The sequence below is a fragment of the Zalophus californianus genome, chromosome 6 (assembly GCF_009762305.2).
Source record: "Zalophus californianus isolate mZalCal1 chromosome 6, mZalCal1.pri.v2, whole genome shotgun sequence".
In the NCBI taxonomy this organism is placed as follows: Eukaryota; Metazoa; Chordata; class Mammalia; order Carnivora; family Otariidae; genus Zalophus; species Zalophus californianus.
The window spans coordinates 143,052,689-143,070,574 of NC_045600.1; the positions used below are offsets into that span (position 1 = coordinate 143,052,689).

The following is a 17,886-nucleotide window of genomic DNA, read 5'->3' on the forward strand; positions in this document are numbered from 1 at the left end:
GTACCCAGGCCCCCTCTTCACACCTGTTACATTATGGAAGATCCGTAAAAATGGGGGAAGTCTGCGTTCATGCTAGAAGCTGGGTAAGAGTGCCAAGCGAACGTCAGAAAACTTCAAGGAGTTTCTGTTAGATTGAGAATAAATGGTACAAAATGAAAAAAATGCAACCTATAACCAACCGAGGTTCCCGAGAAAGGAGCCAAACCTCAGGGGAGACCTGGGGCAGATGCTGAACATCGTGAATGTCTTCTAGTTTAAAGAGGCATAAGGTGGGGGCGCCTGGGTGGCCCAGTTGGTTAAGCGACTGCCTTCGGCTCAGGTCATGATCCTGGAGTCCCGGGATCAAGCCCCACATCGGGCTCCCTGCTCAGCAGGGAGTCTGCTTCTCCCTCTGACCCTCTCCCCTCTCATGTTCTCTCTCTCATTCTCTCTCTCTCTCTCTCAAATAAATAAATAAAATCTTTAAAGAGGCATAAGGTGGAGGGAAAGGAAGACGCAGGGCTGGGGCCCAGGCTTGGAAGCAGCACTAAGCTCAAGGCTTGATGGATGGGGGACGTGGGGAGGGAAGGTACCTTCTAAACAGCAAATGTCCCTGCAGCAGCCCCTGGAGGCAAATCAGGTAAATCTGAGGGCTGCTGAGCTGGAAGGTCTGCTGCAAAGGTGGCCTCATTCAGCCTCAGGCCCCTGGAGGCACGGGTGTTATGGGGTTGCGGGCCCAGGGTCGGGTCCAGGGAGAGGCTCCGAGCGACAGCACGACGGGAGGGCTGTTTATGCACCAAGACCAGGGCCCAGGTGGAGAACCTAGTAGTGGAAACATGTACTTTGCAAGAATCCCCACTCTCTCTCCATATCCCTGGGTGGCTGGGCCACTGACCAATCCCCTGTATTAAGATCACATAGCGAACTAAACCAAATAAGAATACCAAGGCCGAGGGGGCAGGAGGGAGGATTCAAGAAAGGCTGAAACCCGGGTTTTGTTTTTGTTTCGTGGGGAGTGGGGATACAGGTCTCAAGGAAAGTCTGATGGTGCAAGGGTGAGACATACCCAAAGGGGAGGAGAGTCTATGGGCAGTCTATAAAACACTGATGATGATAACAATTAATCATCATATTTCTAGCAGCAGCAGCTAACATTTGTCGTAAGTGACTAAATGCCAGAGACAAAGTTCTAAGTGGTTTTGTCCTCACACACACAAAGAAACCCCAGGACACCGCTTAGTATTGCTATGCCCATTTTACAGATGTGCACACGGAGGCTTGGAGAGGCTGAGGAACTTGGAGGAGGTGGGAGGGCAAGAACACACTTCTGAAAAAATATTTACTGCAAAAAAAAATACATCTCACATGGCATCTGCTTTATTCTCTCTATAAAATTCAGGAATGCTTTCAAGACACAAAACCTGAATTAAGATGAAAGAAACATAGGAAGGAAGTCAGATGACATAACAATAAAACGATGTGAATCTAAAATGTTATGGTGGAATTTGAAGCCTTAGAAGCAGGAAAGAACAGAATTTATCCCGGGGAAAATGAAAATAGAATCTGCTTCTTCCTCTGTGGATGGCCTGGCCAGAAGGAGGGTCCAGGGGTGACTGACGGTAAGGTTTAGAATCATTAGAGGCTCGGGCCCACGACTTGATTCTTTGACTGGAAACATTTACACACTTTCATGCGCCTGGAAAGATCTGGATTTGATCCTGCCAAAAGAAAGACGATCAAACTAGATGACTTTGCTGGCTTTCCAGCCCCCTCTGCTCTGCAAATTTTCCTTCTATCAAGTCACATAAATGGGTCCTATCAAAAGTTAGGTTTGAGGGATAGTGATTCTTTTGTGGGGGGGGAGGGTGAGACTCTTAGGCCTATTTCCCTTTCTTGGATTAAATAAGAAGTCCAGTACCTTGCTCTTTCTATGGGCCCTCTGCCTCACCTACTCTCAGCCTTGGTGCTTTGGGCGGGCCTCCCTTCCCTCCCCAGCTCCCAGGGTGGGCACTGACGGTCTTCAGCTCTCTTTCCACCATGGTGCATAAAACTGAGCTGCAGGAGATTCTGACCCCGAAGGGAGATGTCCGAGAACAGAATCAGCACACTTGCAAGAACGGAGCCGGGCTGAGTCAAATAGATCATTTAGACCCTGCCGGCACCAAGGTGTGCTGGCCACAGCCTAACTCTGCCAGGACTATCCAGAACATACGCCAACAAATTCCCTTTCTGCTCAAGCCAGCTTGTAACTGAAAGAGCTCCAACTGACGCGGATGGGCAGAATAAATCAATAACATGGTCTAAAGGTAACCTTACTTTCCTGAGAATCTGCGGGTGTTGAATATAGCATTAATACTAGCCTCTGTGCTCACGAGAGCGTTCTGTCTTGAGATACTTTTTAAGAACAATCAACAGAAGGAAAATCAATGAGCTGCACATAAATGGCACGCATATAAACAGAACTTCATTCATGTATGCTTTTAGTATTTTAATAGTCCTGAAGGCTGCCTTCCTCACCAGGTTACCGACCCTCAGGGCCTCAAAGACCAAAGGAAGGAAGCAGCAGCATGAATTAAAGGTGACATGACTTGTTTCCCGACCCCAATGCCAAGCCCACCCAGTCTGAAGATGAGCCTGTTAGGTTTCCAAATGGGCCAAGTCTCTCAGAAGATGTCTATGGCCGTGCCAAGGACGAAAAGAGGAACAGAGGAGAAAATCTCTTTTGTTCATCTAACCAACATTTCCCCCACCCTCTCGCTGTGCTCTGGCCTCACAGCCTCCTTCCCGTTCCCTAAATGGGCCCTGCTTCGCTCTGCTTTCTCCTTCACTATGTTTTCCTTCACGGCACCTACCTACCGCTGTAGGAAATAAATGCTTATTGATGTTTCTTTGTTGAACATCAGACTCTTTGTCAACAGTAAGGTCTGCAAGGCAGTGGCCACACAGGTGTCACCCTCTACTCCAGACCCAGAGGCCAGGCAGCCTCACAACAAAGTGCTTGCTGAATAAATGAATGTAGGAATGAGTGCTTGTTGCTTCTTTGGGGTTAAGAGGGATGAAGCAGTGAGTTTCTTCGTACACTATTTTTGAACTGAGATTTTTCTTCTCCTTCTCAAGCTTTTTCTTTACTTAAAGGTTGCTATATTGTCAATGGACTTTGATCTTCTATTTCTTCAGAGGAGGGGGAAGAAGGTGGGCATGCTTGGAGCCCAGCAGAGGGAGGAAGGAGGGACTTGGTGCTCCCTAGAAACTGGTCCTGTGAGTTTATCTTTCTCAGGATGCTTGTGTGGATTATTTAGTGGAGGGAATGAAAGCTATGTTGATTCTACTTCCGGAAGGGAGTCTAACCTCTGCAGCCAGAAGTCAGGTGGTGGGTACTGGTTGATCGTTCAAATTCTGATTCGGAATAAAAGAACGTTAATACATCAACCCTACTTAGAATTTTCCAATTTGCCACTATCTGAAGACCCTGGAGCACTAGGAGGGGAATGTGAAGCCCAGAAAAACAAGTTCTCTCTCTCCCTTTAAATTAAGTAAACGATGCCTCATCCATTGGGGGAATGTTGTGTATCCATTAAAATAGTGGGTCCTAGGTGATGGACATTGGGGAGGGTATGTGCTATGGTGAGCGCTGTGAATGTATAAGACTGATGAATCACAGACCTGTACCCCTGAAACAAATAATTCATTATATGTTAATAAAAAATAAAATAAAATAGAGGATAATAATGTGAACCATGATTATGCTACAGAATCAAGTCTGAAAACAAAATCAGAAACAGAAGCAGGATCCAGTCTTGTAGCTACAGAATAGACAGGCACTCTGCACGGCAGGGCCTGGCTTACCTGCCCAGCAGCATCTCCCGTCACCCCCGCTCCTGGGGGCCCCTGCCCTCTGCCCAACAGCCATTCTACACCCACATTTCACTCACGCCTGCCCCCACCCCAACGGTCACCCCTCCCCTCTCCTGCACAACTACCCTTGATTCTTCCGGTCTCGCCTTACATATCTCTTCTGCTGGAAATCCTTTGCTAAACCCAGGGTTGAGCAAGTGCCCTGAGGTCAGGCCCCTCCCACAGGTGCTCCCAGGACAGCACACTCAGCGAGGGTTTCTCTGCCTCTCGGCTGTACCGAGTCCTTCCTTGTCCCGGTACCCAGCACTGTGCCTGGCACAGGGTCTCAGTATTTGTGGAATACGGACTGGAGGGAAACAGGCCAAAATGTTGCTAGTGGTTGCCTCTTCAGGGGGGCAACTCACGCTGATGGGTGTTCCTTCTTTCTCCTTTTCTGTATTTTCCAAAATTTCTACAGTAAGCATGGATTACATTTATGATAGAAAACAATGGCCACTCTTGGATCACAACATATCTGGAGAGGGCGTGAATCGGGGCAATATCAACCGTGTTTTCTTTCCTCATAGAAGGACAGTGGGATTTCGGGTTTAGGTCCTTATCTGGAGGGAAAACATATAAATCTGTGAGCAAATGTCACGAGGCTGACGGGCTCTGTGACGATGTTCTCCCAGGGGGCTGTGGACGCTGGCGGAGCTCACCCTGGCAGGAACAGGCTTTTCCTCTCTGCATCTCCAGCACCCCACTCGGGGCCTGGATCGGTGCAGGCACTTACAAATGTTTGCTGAATTCCTTGGCATCCGTTTTGGGGATGAAACGAGACTAGATGATGCAAAGAAAGCACCCTGTGTTCTGTGCCATTGTTCTGGAAGCTTGGGGCACATGAGAGGGGAAATTTCCCTCTGTCACAGAAATAGGAGCACTCTGGCAGGTGTGAAAATGCATAGTTCCGGTCCACTCATCTAGAGGTAAGATTTAAGGGACTTCGATCATCCAGACAACCACTAAAAACATAAACAAGCAAAAAAAAAAGAAAGAAAAAGAGTAAAAGAAAAGAAAAAAAGGAAAAAAAAAACAGAAAAAGAAAAGAAAAAAACAAACCCCAAAGGATGATCCTATTAAGCTCATGAGGCCATGTTGTCTGGTTCATGCCCTAGAAACCCCCAAGAGCTTTGTGGGGCCTCCTCCTGAGACTGTGTGTGGGGCCCTGGGCCTCAGTGTGACTGCAGGAGTCCCACACGGTCACGGGCACGCCGCCTTCCACTGCCAAGGCACGCGGGACTGTTGTGACGGCACAACATGAAACGTACGCTACCAGAACTAGAAAAGGCCCTTGAAGAACATCTTGTAACTTCTACCCCAACCTTTTACAAAGAAGCACAATTCGGGAGGTCTGATGACCTTCTTCAAATCACAGAGCAATAACCGTAAAACCATGATATATGATGAATAGACCAAAAAACCTGTAGGCTCCCGGCTCCCTGTGCCAAGGTGACTGAGGGTCAGCCTGACCCAATGAGATCAAGGACGGCAGGGGGGAGCGAGCCCTATGGTATAGGGTGATTCCCAACCAACATTCTTTTCATAGTTTTTTAATTGGTTCTGAAGAGCGATTACCCTCAGTTGTCGGAACCACTGATTTCTGGGCAAAGTCCCACCGCGCAGTCTTGCCGGACAGAAAAAGTATTCCTTAATAATTATTTTCCCCATGTATTGTTGCAAAGTGGGTTCAGAACAAGCCCTCCCGAGCAACACACACACACACATACACACACACACACACACGGTTTTCCATGTTGCTCCACTGGGCAGACTGGGTGCTTTCTGAAGGCAGGGTCCAACTTGTCCATTTCTGTACAGTGCCTGGGGCCGTGCCTGTTCTGGATGAACGAACAAATGAATGAACAAGTGAATGAATAGTGAAGACTTAGTAGTCAGGCTGTCCTACTTAACTGTCAGTGTAGCACACCCATGTCTCGAGGCCAATTCTTACAACCCACACTGCAGATGCATTCGGTATGACGGGAAGTAATTAAAATACACCATAAGCATTGAGGGAACGTTGTCAACACTCATTCCTATAACCAACAATGTGGAAACTGCATTCCGCCCCCCCCCCCCAGAAATGGGGGCATGCTGACAAGTGGGAAAAGCAAAAATCTCCAACACAATATGTAAAATCTAGTCAGGAAGAAAGAAGCCACATGAAGGAGGCATCCTCCACATTTTTGATGCAAGATTTACACATATATAGTGTTTGGGGTTATTTTTTTGGGACGGTGGATTTTAGGCCCTTTATGATAGGACTTTTATTTTGCCCCTTCAGTAATTGTTCTTTCTTTCCAAATAATTTTTCTCAGATACGAAAGGCATCCACTGCACCCACCTGCAACACATACACACACGTAATTTTGTGTTTCTTTTGCGAACTCACCCTTCCCTCCACGTGTAACTGTTAAAGCCATTCTAGCGCTCAGGTCCCTTATTTAGCACCTCCTTAAAATTCAAGCTATTATTTCTCTTAATGAGCAAAATTTGGGGATATTATCCTACTCATCTGCACTTCTCGGAGACTACAAATTATCAGGATGCAGCTCATGTCTAGACACCCGCAGGTGTCATTTGAATCACTGATTTAAGCTGTTTACACCCCACATGGTTTTATTTATCCTTCAACATCAGATCTCTGTTTAATTAAACTTTACCCTGGTCCTCCTGGCGAATGCCGGCAGGATCTCCAAGGCCAGCACAGAGGCGGTTTCGCCCTTTTGAATTCCACCTTTGCTTCTGTCTGTTCCAGCACAAGAACACTCTGGTGGCCCCCATCCCGACAGCCTGCTTTCCCCGAGTGCCCTGAGTCCTGAAAACCACAGGCAGTTGCCAAGGATGCCTCCCATTTACAAGCTGTTCTCCAGCTAACGCTGATCTTCCCCAGACGCTAAATCATAATCTTCATGTTTTTCGTATTTCACATTCTAGCCACAATTTCAACATCCCATCCCCGTGACATTAGGGAATGATAAATCAGCAGGCGGGACAGCTCCCCTGTACAGACTGGTACGGGCAGACTGGGCTCTGCCAACGCCCTCGCTCCCTCCAGATGTCAGCACCCGCGGGGTTAACCCTTTCCCGCAGCTCTGCCCCCCACCCTCCCAGGGCCAGGAGCTTCCCCAAGCCGCTATTTTTAACAACATAAAATAGGTCTTATTTCTTCTCTTTTTTTAAACTTCCCTCTTTTTTCTTTTTCTTTTCCTTCTTCTCCTGGCCTTGCGAGACCTAACAGTACGTTAAGGCAAATAAACATGCTCTCGAACTACATGTGATGTAAACACATTTTTTTTTTTCTTAAATGAGTCTGTATTAACATCGTTTTGCTCTCTCCTCTTCACCGTATATTCTTAGAGGGGGAGGAAGGTGGAAAAGCATATTCTCAGGTGGAGAAATACTGAATGCTAATGTTTTGTTGTTACTTTTTAAGGAGCTTTATTGAAGTATGATTTACATACCATGGAATTCATCCATTTTACGGGACAATCCAATGGTGTGGGGTATATTTATAGAATTGTGCAACCATAGCCATAATCTAATTTTAGAATGTTTCTACCCCTCCAACACAAACTCCTCAGTGTGCATTTGCAGTTTCTGCCCCCCACCCCCCCAGCCCCAACCCCAGGTAACAGCTAATTTACCTTCTATCTCCATGGGCATTTCATACAAATGGAATCCTACAATAGGTGGTCTTTTGTGTCTGGCTTCTTTCACTTAGCCTAATGCTTTTGAAGTTCAGTGCTAATGGCTTTTATTAGTTGGCAAAGCTGTTTGGACTGGCCAAACTGTCCCAGAAGGCTATGTAATCTAATGTGTACATGCTAAGTGTGCTCTCAGAATGCGTGCTGCATAGACATGTCCCCTGCTGCAGAGTGAGCAACTCACTTTTCTGTTTAGGGTCAAGTTCTAAGGGGAGGAGGGCCAGCCGAGGGCCATTCGCAAATACAAAGCCTCTCAGTCACTAGTTGGTATTGGTTTTGAATTAGAGAGAGAAAAATCCAATCCATTCAATTCACCTGTCAGTTTAAATGACAGCTCAGGGCCAGGTAACTTATTAGATAAATCGAAGGGCCTTTAAACGGTCCCCCTTTCATGTTATCTAGTGAGATTATATGTTAAAGTACTTTGCATATGGAAAGGACATGCTCGTGGGGAAGAGTCTTTTTCACGTTAGCTAATATAGATCATTGAGGGAGTGAGAAAGAGAAAGTAAAGGCCAAACGGGAGGTCCGTCCGAGGGAAGCGGGAGGAAGCAGGCTGGGAAGAGGGCAGGTCGGTGGAGAGCAGGGCGGGCTGTCCCTGCCCCAGCCCCTCAGCTGTTAGTGATGACCTTGGAGCCTCGGGGCCACGTTTTCAAACTCTCCCCATGGCAGATTCCCAAGGGCAGCCCCGACAAGGAGCCCTTCTCCCACCTAAAGGTTGTGGCTAGAGCCCAGGTTCACAGCCACGGCTGCACATCAGAACCTGCTGTGGGGATTTTAAACGACACCCAGGCCCAGGCTGATCCTAAGTCAGTTAGATCCAAGTCTCTGGAGATGGGGCCTGGGCATAAGTATGTTTGAAAATCTCCCCCCGGGGTAATTCTAATTCAGGGTGAGGCCCGAGAGCCCATGGGCTACAAAGAAGAGCGCTTACCAGATTTAAACAGGTACGAATCGCCCAAGGATCTTAAATTGCAGATTCTGATTCAACAGGTCTGGGAGGTCTGTGGCTCCTGTTTTTAGAACAACGGCTCCCAGGTGATGCCGATGCTGTTGCTGGGCCCCAGACCACAGTCGGAAAGGTGAGGAGCTAGAGAAAAATCCAGGGTTTCTGGCGAGCACGGGGTGTTCTATCATCTACCTCTGTTCCCGACCAGCAGCATTAGCATCACCTGGGCTTAGAAACGCACTTCCCTGGGCCTTACCCCAGATGTATTAAATCAGAAAGTCCGAGGGCAGGGCCCAGCAATGAACACACTGTTTTCACAAGCTCTCCAGGTGATCCTGATGCACATTACAGTTTGAAAACCATGGATCTATTTGCATTTCCTAAACATGCAATGCCCCGAGACACGTATTCCTCCTGGCTAGATGACTTTTCTTCCTCTGACCCTCCCTCCACCAAACTCCTATTCATCCCTCAAAACACATCTCTTCTGTGGTATTTTCTATCCCATGTTGCACTGTTAAGTGTTTAACGACAGACTCCCCAGAACCTGCTTTTATAGCATTTGTCAATTTCAAGCTATCAGCGTGAAGATGCTGAAGTCAGAGCCGGGACGAGATGCATGCTTGCCGGCAAGACATGGGCTCCTGCCAGCTGGCTCCAGCAGCCACCCCCTCTATCCTTACGTCCTTAACCCGCCGCAGTAAGTATATGGCAGGCTGGCTGACTTCTTGCTAGGTGGTGAATTCTCTGAAGGCTGGTTCCATGTCTTTCCTCTGCCCCCCTCCAACATCTTCAAGTGGGGCCTGCATATAGAAAGTCCTTCTTGTATCTTTACCGAATTGACCCCGACCTCTGTTGTGACATCATATACCCATACCCACAACAGGTGACTGAAATTTTCAAAATGAAAACTGTTCATCAGTGAGATCCTTGCTTTAATGTAAAAAAAAATAATAATTTTAGATGGAGCATAATGCCAGGTACCATCTATATTTTATTCCAGGCTTTGGGCACAGGCCATCAAGTTAATTATGACGGTATCCCCATTAGAAATCACGTGAGTTGGAAGCACGGCGATGGTTTAGTGAAAAGCTAGGCATGGAAGTGGAAGGCTGCAGAAGGTGGCCTCATGGAGGAGGACCTCGGGGCCAGGGGACGTGCTCCTGGCTCTGCCACAGACCTGGTCTCAGGGCTCCCCACCCCACACGCCCACCTGCGAAGGAAGGTGCTGCACTAGCTTCCCAGCTCTAAAGATCTATCTCTAGTTGGTAAATTCCAATTTAGGACTCCAAATGCTGTCTGCCCAGAGAAGAAAGCATGAATTCAGAAATGTTTTCTTCATTTAAAAAAAAAAAAAAGCCTTTCTATTTTATGGAAAGGGTTAAACATCTAATATGCCCCAAAGCATTAAGGGCTTGGCATCTCGTCCTCCTTCCTCCTGATGAATTGCCTGACACTTCCCTGATCCTGCAGCTCCTTTCTTTAGAAAATAACATTTGGTTCTAGTCATGGTAGAAGCCTGGGCTTTGCTGATTTAAGGCTATGAAGGAATGTGACAGCAAATTTAAATACTTTCCTATCTATAAAAGCACCGAGTCCTGAAACACAAATGTTAACAGAAAACACTTCTTAGGTACAACAGAGTTATCTCTAATCATCAGTGGTTCGGTTAGTATTTGTTTATCTCTCATTCTCGTTAGCAACTGCAAAACTTGGATTCAGTTATAATTTTCTGTATCGCTAGACCATGTTAAGGCTGGACTGTAATTTCAAGGTTCAGATCTCCACGGATTAACTTTACAGTATAAACACTTAGGACATGCATTTTCTCTTATTAAGATATAGGCTTACATCTCAGGGATCACAGCACTGATTCTGCAGAGAAAGGATTTATTGATAAGGTGTATTACGGTATTTGGAGATACAAATAGACAGCAGTGACAATAAAAGAGGCGATTTTCAAAAGACTCTCCAAGGAGGCTTAAATATTTTTGGCAAGTGGGAGTTCAGGGATAAACTATTCCCTTGGCAATTCAAAAACATAAATTAGGATAATTGTTTCAGAAAATGGTTGGAGAAGGAGATGTGCCGATAAGTTTGAGCTCCAATTAAGAAGTGCTTTTCAGCTCACGCTTCGACTCCCGATACGTCCCCCTTCTGTTTGTCAACACGGCCTCAGACCCAACTACTTCAAGGTCATCTGTCTTATCCCTTCATTTGGGTTGACAACTTGGGTTTCAACATTAGGTAGAGGGAAACGAATAAAAGATCATTCTGAATTTAAACCAAGAATGAATTTCAGGAAGTACCTCAGCAATGTTTTTATTCGTTTCCCACTGGGGGCTCCGTGACGGGTCAAACTGAAGGTGTTAGCTCACCCACGAAAAATCAGTTCAGGGCCCCTGCCGTTCATTCCCCGGGATGCCATTCTCCCAGCTTGGCATTCCGTCGGAAGGGTCTTCTTTCTTCCCTCTCCTTCACATTCCATATCCAGACAATCACTAAATCCTGCCAACTATTGCTTGTAATGCGTCTAGAATACAGCCTCCCGTTTTTTGTTCCTTCTTCAGAGTGCACAGTCATCACTGGGGAGCTTTGTAAAAATGTACAACTGCAGCGCTCTTCCCCCAAGATTCTGGTTCAGGAGGTCCAAGGTGGGTCCCAAGAAGCCTGTAATTCTAACAATGCAGCCAGGGATCTGGGAGCCAGCGGGGATGAGCAATGGGAGCTAGATTCGGAGGGAAGAAGCATGTTCCAGGCAGGGAGGCCGGGGGCTGAGATGCCCAGGCAGGAGGAAGCTGATAAGGACGGACAGAAAGAACAGAGAGGCAGGGGGCAGCCTGATGCTGAGCTTCAATGTGGGGGCCTCCCAGACCATGCGAAACAGGCCTGCTTTGGACAGGCGGGATCGGAGGTGCCCATGAATCCCAGCCGGACATGTCAGTTGGAAGCAGGAAATGAGGATCCGCAGCTGGGGAGCGAGGTCTGGGCTGGACGTGATCATCTGCTCTCTGGGACGGAGCTTGCCAACTGCCACGAGAAGGCTGTCAATATGGAAGCCCATTTAAACAGCGATTGGGGAAGATGAGCCAGCAGACGATATGAGAGGAAGAAAGAAAAGGACTGTGGAAAACCAGGAAATCAAAGAGGAAGTGGTTAGCTATGTAACGTCACCCTAGTATTTCTGGTGCCCCGAACAGAGCAGGGATATAAAAACTGCTTTCCAATTGAATGGAGATGCTGCAGGTCACGGAAGGTAAGAACTATGGGGGGGGGTGGTCGCATGAAGCCCTTAGAGGGTCCCTCTGGGACCTGGGAAGGGCAGCCTCAGCGGAAGGGGGGGTGGACGGATCGCAGGTGGTTTTGGAGGAACTAAGCAGTGGGGTGTGTAGTTGGCAGGTGCTCAGAAAGCATCACTGAACGGATGGGGGGGGAGACAGCAGGGGGACGGGGCAGCAGGTGGGGGTGAGTTTGCTTCGAAGACAGAGAGTGGTCAGGAAGCAGAGAGCAAGGCTATTTGGTTTTTCCCTGGGTGATGACCCCCTTCCATTCGGGGTACATGGGCTTTTTTTTTTAAGATTTTATTTATTTATTTGAGAGAGAGAGCACGAGGAGGGGCAGAGGGAAAGGGACAAGCAGATTCCCCGCGGAGCAGAGAGCCCAACCCGGGGCTCGATCCCAGGACCCTGGGAGCATGACCTGAGCTGAAGGCAGAGGCTTAACCGATGGAGCCACCAGGCGCTTTTAACACCTGAGCTGAGGAGAGACCTTCCCTTACAGGCCTCCCATCTTTGTGCTCATCTGGGTTGTTCAAAATGTGATGGTCAGGAATTCCTTTTTTGAAGAAACAGTTCCTTAAAAGGCCACGGTTAAAACTATGTTTGGTCCGCGTGTTTGGCATCTGCTCTCCCGGCCCAAGGGAACTAACTGTGAGCTAATGTCATCTGATCATGGCACGTGTTCCTGGGCCTGGCGCCTTGTGCGCACGCCCCACAGGGATTCCCCAAGGTGGGGACCTTCGCCCGCACTCCTGGGATGAGGAGGCTGACCGGCAGCCTCCCTCCTCCCCTGGGTGGTCAAGCTGGGATTCCAGCCTCGCTGCGCCTGACTCAGAGGCCTCAGGACTGCGCCGGGCCTGCCCCTGCCCCAGCTGTGTACATTCCAGAATGACACAACCGCGTCTCCCCCAAGTTCCTGACCTTTTCACATTCCAGACCCTTCCCTCTAATTGAGGTGTGGTTTCTGCAGTCGCTGCTGGAGGCAAAGCCCTCGCAGTTCTGTCCCCCAGCCTCCCCGTCGGCCTTGCCCCTCTGCAAACCACACGGAGACCCGGCAGCGGCAGGAGCCGCTCACCTTCCAGAACCACACACATCTGCCCGCACCGGGCCGCGCTCGCCGCCTCGGCCCCACGGGTGCACCGGCATGCCCGTGCCGGCCTCCTGGGTGGTCCAGCAGCTCCGCCCGAGCCCCTGCCATCTCCGAAATCCCATCCACTTCGAGCCTTGTCGGAATGCCGGGCACTGTGGTACGTGCCAGGTGGAGGGGATGCCACGTCACCCGCCCCCCGCCGCCAGCTCGGCGCTCCCTCGGGCACATGACGCAACCATCCCTCGGAGGAGTAACTACCACGGCCACCTCCTGGGAGGGGGGGTGGTCAGAGCTGGCGCTCAGTCGGCCTTCCTGCATCCTCCAGCCACCTCATTACACAGCTCCTGGCACAGGGATGGAGTCACAGCCCAGGAGCCTGCAGGCTCGGAGCTGGGCTGTTCCAGGAGGGACTCAGGAAGAATTAGGCAAGATGACTGGTTAAGGCGATCTGTCACTACGTTGCATGTTTGGGTGAGAATTTAATGGTTTAAGGGATGGATCTATTAAATCCAACCTGCCCAGCAGGATGCACCTCCACTTAGCTGTGTGTGTCTTTGTGTTCCTTCCATATTAGTGTTTAGCCAATTAGGGATTTCAAAAACCTCTGTTTCTTACTGGAGATGTTACAGATGGCTTTCACTGCCAGACATGAAACCGTCGATCCAAAGACAAGGAGGTTTAGATTGAAGAGAGGACAGAAAAGAAACAAGAAGGAGGGCGGGGAGCAGAAATCTTCATGTCAACACTGATCTCCGGGGCCACCCTCAGTCTGGTTCATTCTGGAATTAAAGTAGAGCTGCATGGTCCACAGCCTTGCAACAAACTGGTGAAGGTGTGGCTTAGAGCGCCCACCTCCCCTTCTTCTGGAGGAGGGGAGGGCATGCCAGCGCATTTGGTCTCAGGAGGTGTGAAGCCTCCAGCCGGCGGGCATCCTTCTGCCCAGGACCACAGCGCGGACTCCTGGCATCCTGGCCGGTCAGGGAGGCCCCCTTCGGCCAGAAGAGCAGACACCACCCCACACTGCTGGGGGCCCGAGGGAATCCTCCCTCATCTCCCCTCCCCTTGCCAAGCAGATGGGGGCAGAGGAGGGATGAGCCATGGCACACCTGTGTCCAACTGGGAAGGAATTCCCCAAGTTGCCCCGCCCATCGGGAACCCCTCGGGATTTTAAAGTGGAAAGCAGAGTAAGTTGGTGAATTTGATGGGGCTTTCCTAGTCTTTGTGTCAAGCAGTGAAGGGGTTTCCTCGGGAGTCTCCCAGACAAAGTATAGTAAGATGTCCCTGAAGTAGCACCTGAGACACCCTCTCCCCCGAGTTGTTCTGGAGTCATGGATCCTAGCCGACCATCCAGCCCCTGGTGTAGAGGTTCTAGATCTGAGATTCACGACACCCCGCCGTGGGCTTCAGGAGCTCCTGGAACCCTCCTCGAGCATATGTAATATTTCATATGCTTTTTCCTCTGTAACTATCACCTGAGTCTCAAGGCACCTGTGGGCCAAGAGGCTAAGTGCCATTTGCCTTGTGTTTCTGAGCCAACGTTCGGTGGGGTTGTTTGGAGATGGGAAACAGAAGGCTTTCAAAGGACTTGGGTTTTAATACAAAGTATGGTATTTTGATGCTGTGTGCTCCCTCTGTTGGGAGGTCCTTGGGGGTGAAGAGGTTGGCCTGGGATGCTTTTTCAGGTGCATTTAAAAAAATTCCAGCATCAATAACATACAGTGTTGTATTAGTTTCAGGGGTACAAAGATGGTGATTCAACAATTCTTTTACTCAGTGCTCATCATAAGTATACTCTGTAAATCCCCATCCCCCACCCACCTCCCCTCTGGTGACCAGCAGTTTGTTCTCTAGAGTTAAAGGTCTGTTTCTTGGTTTGTGTCTTTTTCTCTTTCCAAGTTTGTTTTGTTTCTTAAAGTCCACGTATGAGTGAAATCATATAGTATTTGTCTTTCTCTGGCTGCCTTACTTCACTTAGCTTTATACTCTCTAGATCCAACCCTGTGGTTACAAATGGCAAAATTTCATTCCTTTTTATGGCTGAGTAATATTCCATTACACACACACACACCCACCCCATATCTTCTTTATCCACTCATCAGTTGATGGACACTTGGTCTGTTTCCATAATTTGGCTACTGTAGACAATGCTGCCCTAAACATCGGGGTGCATGTATCCCTTTGAATTAGTGTTTTTGTATTCTTTGGGTAAATATCTAGTAGTGCGACTGCTGGATTGTAGGGTAGTTCTATTTTTAACTTTTTGAGGAACCTCCATACTGTTTTCCACAAGAGCTGCCCCAGTTTGCCTTCCCACCAACAGTGCACGAGGGATCCTTTTTCTCCACATGCTCACCAACATTTGCTGTTTCTTCAGGGTGTGCCTGGATAAGCTGATTTTATTTCTGTTCTTTCAGGTGCCAGGGAGGAGAAGGGAGGGGAGAGTGGGTAGTAGAAAAACGCCCTGAGAGATCCTGCTTTCTTCACGATGGAGCTTCTTCGAAGAACTGCCTGTCCTGGGTTCTCTCCATTTCCGGTCTCACATATACCCCTTAAACCTCAGTGATTTGACTTCCTCTCACCTGTGTCCAGAAATCGCCCACCTCAGGTCACCACTGACCTCCAACGTAACTGTCCTTAAGGTGCTTTTAAATTTCTGCCCTACCTGACTTGCTTGCAGTTCTTTATATGGACCTGAATAATGAATTTTTAGCTATCTTTGTCAAAGCAGGCACTATCTACAACACTATTATAGCTGTCGTTCACAACCTCTCTAGAAAAAACAAAGAATCTTAACTAAATTTAACCACCAGTTCTGACCCTGCTAAATTAACCTGATATCAATATTCATACATTCCTTAAATAATTGTCGAGGACCCACTGGGTGCCCTTCACTGTGCTGGGTCCTGATGATGTAATGGTGGGTCAGCCCTGTGGTGGCAAAGTAGCTTTCTAGATGCTGCAGGAATGGAGTGAGTCGGGTCTGGGTGCTCTTAGGAGAATTGCTCTGGGGTTGGGATTTCAGTTGTTCCTACCGGAACTGCATTACTCATCTGGGTTGCTCTAGGCTCTCTGGAGACCTTAGGCCTCATAAAGTTAAGACAATCGCAAAGTACTTTTCCATTATGCGTGCGCACACACACACACACACACAGAGTCAGCAACAGTTCCAAAATTGGGCAAAAGTGACCAACAGGGCATCAATTTTCTAAAGTACTCAAGGGACCCCAGATGTATATGTACATATGTAAATACATATATGAGAGAAATTTGGCCCTAAGGACTTAAAGACTCAGAAAATACCGTATAGTTGCACCTCCAACTTGCACGCTTTCCAATCTGGCAGAAAGAGGGGGCTGACGGTGCAGCCCCGTGGACCTGGATGCAGGTGGAGAGGATGAGTAATCAGGCAGTAACAGGATGAGAGAGGGATTTTCCGGTTGCCTTGGAATTACAGTTAAGTCAGGAAGCCACTCAATCTAGAAAGGATCCAGGGTCTTCCAGTGAGAACGGCCACTATCAGCAAGGATTGCTGGGAGGTAGAAGGACCAATCCCATTCTCAGAGAGCTGCCTACTTTCTCACTCACAATAGAAAGAGCCCCACGAGAAGGTTTCTGGCCTTAAGGGATTGGTTATGCTTGGGCCATACTTTTCCCTCCTCCATGTGCAAGGTGGGGGGGGAAGAGAGGTACCCCCCTTAAAGCCAGGTGATGGAGACTCCAAGAGAATGACCAGTGCGGACGGCAAGTTCTAGGCAAAGGGGGCTGGAGTGAGGAGGGGTGGATGACATCGGCTTGCATTCCTGCTGGCTGAGCTGCAGAACCTGCAGGTGGTCAGCGGAGGAAAAAGCACAGGAGTGGAGGTGGGGAGAGTCCCCTGGGAAGAGCGTCCTGGGAACGCAGCAGCTTCAAGTGTTGGCTTTTTGTCTTTTCAGGTCCTATCAACTCACTTTTCCAAATCCTCAAGATCTCCAGATCCCTTCTCCAGGCTACCAGCCCCCTCCCCAGCTGACAAGAGGCCACACTGCACAACTCCTGGGGCGCTTCCACTAGGCCACAGCGTGAATTGTTCAAATGGTGGCCCTGCTCACTTAAGGATGCATTCAGCTGCAAGGAACAGTAAGCCACAAATGGCTTAATCCAAAAATGGCATTTACTGGTCACCTAGCGAGAAGTCCGGAGCTAAGTAGTCCCAGGACCGGTGCAGCAGCTCAGCCTATGCCATCAAAGACCCAGGCTCTGTTTTTATACCCCACCATCCTCAGCACATTGGCGTTGTGTCCATTGCTCGTCTCCCTGGGGTTACAACAGGGCTGCTGTAGCGCGGGATATCGTATTCTGACATCAGCGGCTCAAGGTGGAAGAAGAGCGGCAGAAACAGAAAGCTACTGACTGAGAAGGGCTGTGGTCCAGAGTTCCTTTACGTCACATTGACCCAAACAGAAGAGAATAGGATTGCCGACCATGGTGCTTGCCCTGAGGTCAAGGACCCACCGGTGTCCTTTTATCAGGAGTAAATAGGCTGAGGACATTGGTTGAAGAGGCAATGACAAGACCCTTGGATCTGCTTTCCAGTGTTTTCTTCACTAAGCTAGAACGTGGGTTCGTTTCACGTATTCCTTCTTTCACTCATGAATTTCGTGACCGTTTATGGGATAACGCCCACATGGCGGGCTCTGTGCCAGGTCCTGGAAGCATGGGTCATTCTCTTTAACGACACTCAGAAGTTTGCTCTGTCTCTTAGGTCTGTCCCCTTCTCTACCACCTGACCAGGGCCAGTTCGAGTCCAGCCTGATCATTTGCCTCCTTGGTTCTCACTCCTGGCTGGAATGTTGTGGATTGGCCCATTAAAATACCACATATTCAGCCTTGTAACTGGATTCTTGACAGACCCCATCAGTTCTTACACCCACCCCCAAGGTGGCTATTCCCAATGTCTCCCATTGCCCATCCAGCCCCACTTTACTCTTCTCTTTAGATTTTTTCTAGTTC

General features: G+C 48.8%; 1 long non-coding RNA gene across 2 annotated transcripts in view; it reads right to left on the bottom strand.

Moving 5' to 3' along the window:
• Positions 1–17,886, bottom strand: part of LOC113910093 — a 107,704-nt gene that overhangs the window by 37,894 nt on the left and 51,924 nt on the right. Inside the window, exon 3 of one of the 2 annotated variants that reach the window (XR_003515916.2) lies at positions 5,543–5,711. The exons of the other annotated variant lie outside the window; for it this stretch is intronic. This is a non-coding gene — a long non-coding RNA (uncharacterized LOC113910093). Of the gene's footprint in view, positions 1–5,542; positions 5,712–17,886 lie in introns of those variants that run through there. 2 annotated transcript variants of the gene reach the window in all.